General features: G+C 32.7%; 1 long non-coding RNA gene across 2 annotated transcripts; it reads right to left on the bottom strand.

Moving 5' to 3' along the window:
- Nucleotides 1–528: 528 nt before the first annotated feature.
- LOC110444932 lies at nt 529–7,592 on the bottom strand. 2 transcript variants are annotated; one of them, XR_002462300.1, is made up of 3 exons: nt 7,539–7,592; nt 2,968–3,146; nt 529–613 (listed from the first exon to the last, which is right to left on the bottom strand). It is a non-coding gene; the product is annotated as an uncharacterized LOC110444932 (long non-coding RNA). The 2 variants fall into 2 exon arrangements; XR_002462301.1 differs by lacking the exon at nt 7,539–7,592 and adding an exon at nt 3,492–3,737.
- Between the last annotated feature and the right edge of the window lie 225 nt (nt 7,593–7,817).

The following is a 7,817-nucleotide window of genomic DNA, read 5'->3' as shown; positions in this document are numbered from 1 at the left end:
CGTTCTTTATCAAAGGAATGGGTCGCAGGATCTACCCCTGTTTGCATAAAATAACCATATGATATAAACGTATTCCAGTTGATCGAGAATGAAAAGCATATGATAGCTTTGTTCCATTACATGTAAGTTTAACGAAAGCTACATAAGAAATTTCTTTATCACCAAAATGCTAATTTTTATCTTCCTAAACGTTAGATATTGTTGAAGATCAGAGCAAAACCCGTCTTTACATTTAGTCTATTGAATAATTATTTCAACATACACTGTACGTTTAAAATGTAGATGAATAAATTTGAATTTATTCAAAGGAAACGTGCTCAAATATACATGTATCACTTGAAATCATAATAATTGCGTTTATAAAGGAGAATACGTACCGCTTACGGAAGTCATACAATTTATAGCAAAGCTCTGGTTACATTTAAATTGTATCCACAGTTTTGAATAACACGAACATGTGTCACCCACCTGTGTCATTTATAAGTACTTACCTTGTAAGAAACCCACTTACCACACATGGAAATGACGCCACACAATACCCACGTGACCAGACAAAGACCAACGGACTGGGTTTTTGCCAAGACATTTCTGGGTGATATAAAGATTCCTGACCCTACAAACAACAAACGTTTTACACAGGGTTGAATTATTGGTAACATGGAGTTAATTTATACAATTAAATAAAAACAATCATAACAAAAATATTAATAACGAAACCTGCTGCTTTGGATTTTTTCCTGGTCATTGGTCGAATTTATTAAATTTATAAAACACAAGAATTATAATGGATAAAGTAATACTCATATATACGTGATCTTTGTCAACAGATTTGCTACCATTACCTACATATGTTGTATCACATTCACACCATAAGCGTCAGTGCAAATATTGGTTATTAGATGATAAAAAACAGGTATAAGCAATTTCATTGGTTATATAGGAACTCATTACGAGGTATTTTGACCTCATAACATTCAACAATGAGGTCAGAAAATAGAGAAAACAATTACGTGACGTCAAATGCAAATCAAAACCGGCGAAATGGAGGCCTGCCGAAAGGGATGCTTCCGTTCTGGTTGAGGTAAACGGGGAAACCGATGTTCATTGGGTAATGGTGTAAAGAAAACCACAACTCGTAACGGATTTTGTGGTGTTTTTTTTTTTTATAAAATACACCTACAATATCTACGATATCGTGTTGCTATGGAAACGTTTAACATTAGAAATAATCGAGACTATTTACATTTCTGATTTTGTGTGTCTATGAATATGTTTAATCAAACATCAGGGAATTATATCGTCCATGTCTGCGATAAGAAAAGTGTGATTATTTCTCAATGTTTGACTTCATCATCTTTTGTATCTGATTGAAAAAGATGTGATCTATAAGAAAAAAAAAATGATTCAGTGGTCCTTGTATTTTTTCATATATGTCATTTCGTATAAGTTTACACAAGTATAGGAAGAAGAAGTGACGATAAATAAGCAAAAAGACTTAGAAAGCTAGACTTTAGGTTTTTGAGTAAGTGTTGACAAGTGGTCCCTTTGAAGTAATCGCACTGGATGTATACAATAACATAAAGTATTAAACTACTAAGTACACACATCTTAGACATTGTTTGCTGACAGCAAATAAATATTCATCCATGTCAAAAACATTTCCTTTGAGAAGTGGTTCAATATTATGCAAAAACAGGAACCGATTGTTTGCATGGGTCTTGTTATGTTTTCGCTGTAAATATCTCCTTGATTGTATGTACATAGTATTCCATTTGATGGTCAGACAAGGCCATATGAAGCGAAAATACATATTTTGAAGTGGTTCTATACCATGGGTGCATACAATAATACATATGTAATTGCTTTGTATATATATGTATATAATTTTCGAAATAATTCATAATATATCCTTTCCTGATGATACAACTCTATTTGTTAGTTTAAGTGTAAGTTTGCAAAATAATTGGAAGAAATCTGATGATTATTGTAAAAAGAGAGAATTCAAAAGTTATGGTGTTAAGAATGAGAAGCCACTTTCTAGAAATGTTTATGTGTAGAGGAGAGGCAAAATCAGATCAATTTTTGTTTCAATTATGGATTTCATAATCTTTCCCGTGTTTTTCCCACGTTGTGTTATGGATACGAGATATAGAAATTTCATTTGGTAATGTCGATTGAAATATTGCATTAACATTTCGTGAGTGCGTATTAGGAGGTAAATATTCAACTCAGGAAATTTCTTTTATGGGGAACTTTGATGAATGCCTCTTAAAAATACCAGATGTACAAAAATGATTTAAATACTGGTTGAAAATTATTCACAATCTGAAGAGATTACATGTGAAGCCAACTTATAGCGGTTCGGTATAAGTTTAATTGTAAGTTCGCAATCTGGGGAAGAAGTGCTTAACAGGGGCAGCAACCCCATATACCCATAGGTCATCAGACGAGATAATTTAAAGTAAACATGTTAATAAGATTTTAACAACAGTGATAACGGTGAAAGTTTGCAAACACCGCCGGTATTCAATGGCGATTTTTATAACCGTTGAAAAATATAATGAGAGCTAATAAATATATATATATTTCATTTACTGAAATTAATTTTCGATAAGTTTTTTTTTTCTTTCTGAATATGTCTTCTTATTTATGATAAATCGACTAATGCAATATGGGTATGCATACGAATATTAGTATATTTTCTAGTGTCAAATATTACTTTCTAGTGTATTAGTGTGCTTCAGTAATGTACACTATAAATAAACTTTAATATGAAAAATAAATTGATAATATTTCAATCCAAAAACCATGTTTGATAGTTTGCACTCTTTGATGTAGATTTAATTTGTATTTTAATGTCAACAACACATATCAAATAGGTTTACAATATACTGACAGTTTATGATTGTCTTATTTTTACATTATTATGCATTGAGTGTTTGCGTTCGAGGTTAAGCATGTACTTACCTATTATATTACCTACGATAAAAGAGACGGAGCTTAATAGACCAAGCCGTCTTTTGACCCTGCAATTCTCCGTCGTTACATTTTTCGTGGTCAGTGACATGGCCAAGGCAGCACAATAACCTAAATAGAGGCCTCGTGTGCTGCTGAGGTCAGGTAAATATTTTTAGGCACGCTGGGACCTGGAACAAATATTGTTTAATATGATAACTTGCAACATGTTTGATGATTAAGTATCATGTGGCAGAAGTAAGCATTACACGTGTCTGATCCTTAATTACTACGTCTACTATTGTTTTCAAACAACTTCCCAACACCCATGAATGTGATATTTTGTATTTTTACATGTTTTGATCATCTGAATACTTTCAATCGGTCAATTAAAGAAAAAAAAGATTGAAAATGATTGACAACACAAGATGTAAGATTAAATTAAACCCTCCAACTGGCATTCATCAGTTTCAAGAGCAGGGCGGTTAGCTGGCTTGTCAATGCCCTTAATATACATTTACTATACGAATACCTACTGCGTCACGAAAGTGCTGCTATGTCCAGGCAAACGTTGTGACTGAATGATGCTATAAGTTATCAGTGTGGAAGGTATTCCTTCCTGTTACCTGACTCCTGATCATAGACATACTATGAACATGTGACAGTATCTCGGGGAGGGCTCACTTCTCGGAGCCTGATAAGTTAATCACAGTAAACATTCATTGGTTAACAGGGACTCTCAGTGTTAACCCATTCCAGACACATGTGAATACAGGTACACAGTACCAGGTACGACTGACAATGATTACGCAATAACGTAAGTATATATACGAATTAATTCAATGTAAACTCACATGTAGCAAGACCTTTCACAAAATATTAGCATTGTAACAATAAGATTAACATTATCTTATTAAGCTATGATACGCTTGTGTGAGATTTGCATCCATCTGGGAGTGTAAAAGTCCTAATAATTATCATCTAATTGCCAAACTTTCAAAATGTTACCAAGATTCGACAAAATGTGTCACCTGACCAACAAACTGTGACAGTTAACTATGATATGAAAATACTGGTAATGCGGTCACCTATTTTTGGCTATACTTTTATGTAGATTCAAAATACCATTTTCTTTTGTTGTGGTATCTCATTGGTGCTGTTTGTATATTTTTCCAATCGAATTTGGTTTCTTTTATGTCTTGGTGTGTTACGCTGCGGTACATTTACCTGGCTTTCTATTCTACCTCCTCGATTAGATTTACAGTAATATTATCTATGGCTTATTTATTTTTAGGTTTGAAGTGTGGTGTTAAAATACAAACACAGGTCATGTAATTATAGGAATACTTTCTGCAGTCACCACTGAAATTTAAGTAAAACAGGAACGTAAACCAAATTTATGGTACCTATTAAAACACCTTGGTATATTGCAAGTCTTTCAAGCAAGCTGATATTCTAAATTAATCTTCACGATTATCATTTTACTGAGATTACCAATCGTATGTAACAGTTAAATATACACATTAGTGTCCAAACGCAAACATTAAATCTTTATGGGATATTGCTTTATTTGTCACAAAATGTATTGCTATACCACACCATCATATTTCAAGGTATGACAGCAGTTTTAGGGTAATTGAGTCTAACAGATTACCTATATTTACATATGTTTCTCTTTGGTCATGCCTACAATAAAACGCAATGCTTTCTGACCTGTCTAGAAAACAGACCGGAACACCAAGACGCGTTACAAAATCTTAGACGTTATATAAATGCAAAATAAGGTGTAATGTATTTCAATGTTTAAATATCAACAAAGCTACAACGACAGGTCATTCCGAGTGTGTTTATGTATACATAAATTGTCATTATGTGATGAAGCAAGAGCATGCTCCGGGTATCATGAATTCCGTGAAAGATGTCAACTGCTGACATACAAAATGACCACAGAGGGTTTCCAAAGATTCAGGTTGATGGAAACTATGGACAAGTGTTACGGTCGCCATCATATCTAATAGTGAAATATGCAAGTTTCTTTTGTGACAGTCTGTTTTTATTTTAAATTTCGCTCATTAGTGTTTCTTATTTATTGTGGTCACTACGTCCGTTTTCTCCATGAGAATGTAGAGTTACTTGGATCTACCCTAGAATAATAAGGCCGGTCCCTTCGATGAAACAGAAGACGCTTACACCTCCAGAACACAATGTATTATTATCCTTGTACATTTTCTTTGGTCTCCATGGTAATTTTATTTTCATATTTTGCCCAAATTTGTATTACATCGAGTTCGAATTACGTTTAGTTTACACTTCCGGTTTAAATGCATTTTGATTTTTCCTTTTTATGTTACTGATTTACCTTGACAATTGGCAAGAAATAACACAATTGCAAAAATATAAAACTATGGACTATGACTAGCATTAGCATTAAAAAGTATCAATAAAAACCATAGCGTCAGTGACTACTATAACAACCACAGACGGAAATCACCGATTGTAGCCGTAGAAACCAACGTTATTAATAAAGAAAAACGGAAAGAAATCATTACTTCTAAAGACTTGCGTTGATAACTTTTGTTCCGTGGTTTGGCAACTTCATGTTTTTGTCTCCCGTCAAATGACATATGCCAACGTAAGTTTAGGTAGAAACACGATAAGAATAGTGTTGACTTGTTCTGAAAGGTTGTGATAGTATAACTGGACTAACTATATAAGCGCAGTTTTTATATCAGTTGCAAAGTGTCGTATCGTTAAAAAGCTGTTAGTTGATGTATGGTATATATCTATATGCTACCATTTTACATTTAGCGTATCTGTATTGACATGGTCTCAATTTTACGATTTCATTTGATGCCTATTTTTCCACATTTAACTTTCATTTATATAATAAAGTGTTAACAACCAATAACCCGGAGGTTATGCAAGAAAACTTAAACTTCACTTATTTATATATCGACACTGGTCATAGTATGCCCAAGTAGTTCCTTTCATGACTGATCATTACCATAAAGTACATTATCGTGTTGGTTTAAATATTTCGAAATATTCATGGTCATATCAACAAGCTATCAGTCGTTTACTTGGCGGTTTATAAATTAATCGCTGCTACCAGGTCAAGATGCACGTAATGGAGACATCGGGAAAATCAGGAAATATGTTTGCATTTTCACGCTCGTACCAAATCCCTATCATTTTTCATGGTTTTAAGAAAGTTGAAATATTTCAATCGTAAGTAACGTGATGGTACATAAACACCACCTCGAAGTCATTATGACAATCACCTCAAACATCAAAGTCAAAATTACACTGCCTAAAATATCGATCAAAATAATATAAACTAAAATTTCAAAATCGATATGACACTAAATCAAATATCAAACTCAATATAACACCACCTAAAATATCAGTTAATATAACACTTCCTAAAATATCAATCAATATAACGCCACCTCATATATCAATCAATATAACATTATCTCAAATAAAAAAGTCATTATATCACTGCCTCAAATATCAATCAATATAACACTACCTTAGATATCAAAGTCAATATAACACTGCCTCAAATATCAATCAATACAACACCACTTCAAATATCAATGTTAATATTACCCCACCTCAAATATAAATGTTAATATAACTCCACCTCAAATATCAATGATAATATAACCCCACCACAAATATCAATCAATATAACACCACCTCATATATCAATTAATATAACACCACCACAAATGTCAAAGTCAATATTACGGCGCCTCAAATAACAAAGTCAGAGCAATACTGATTCAATTATCAAAGTCAATATAGCATCACCTAAAATATCAAGGCCAATATAACACAGACTCAAATATCAATCAATATAACACCACCTCATATATAAAAGTCAGTACAATACTGCCTTAAATATCAAAGTCAACAGAACAACGTCTCTAATATCAAAGTTAATATAACACCATATAACATGTCAAAGTCAATATAACACATTTTAAATATCAAAGTATATATGACAACACCTCCAATATTAAATTCAATAAGGTTGATATTATTTTCTAAATTAGTAAGTGATACGATAAGTTTTGCAGTCGCAATTTATCGTACACATGTCCAAACACCAATGTATATATACCGTGAGTGCATTGTCAACGAAAGTAATCTTTTCTGCATATTTCCACACATAAATACACTCATTGAGACATCAGAAAAATGAAAATGGATATGGTATTACGTTGTGACGTCTCATTGAATACAGTATACATGTCTTTAAGATTGCGATATCAAATATTTCACAAAGATCAAAACTAAAGTTTTACATCGCACAGGGACAGCAAACAAATGGGTTGTCCTATATTTTGTTATGCGCAATAATTTATTATTATGAGTTGTGTATAATTTATTTTAATTGTCGACAGATGACAATTGTGAAATAAAAAAAACATCTTATTATTGTCAATATTTATGTATGCTATTAATCATCGTCAGCATAAAAACATCAATATAATTAAATATACTTGCGCACGCACTTACACAAGCCTACAGCATAAAGCTACATCGATAAGACAAGATTATACAAATGGACTTACCTGACTGCTGAAATAGGCCTCCTTTAATCTCACACGTCTTTACCTCTGTGTAAGTGACAACTGTCTAGTCCACGGGAGGTTCTGCTTTCACATAAATAAATATGTAAACATGTTTGTATTAATTTACATGTACAAACTACACTACACATGTGTACAGTGTGTAAAACTACAGAAGTGAACTGATCTGTGAAGAATGTTCTTCTAGGCGTTTTGACAGATTAGTAGCCGGAAGGTACAAGATACAAGATACAAGAAGCTTTATTTAGAGTCGCATACATA

This window comes from Mizuhopecten yessoensis, unplaced genomic scaffold (genome assembly GCF_002113885.1).
Source record: "Mizuhopecten yessoensis strain PY_sf001 unplaced genomic scaffold, ASM211388v2 hete_36190110, whole genome shotgun sequence".
Lineage (NCBI taxonomy): Eukaryota > Metazoa > Mollusca > Bivalvia > Pectinida > Pectinidae > Mizuhopecten > Mizuhopecten yessoensis.
This window is presented reverse-complemented; position numbering and strand designations above follow the sequence as displayed.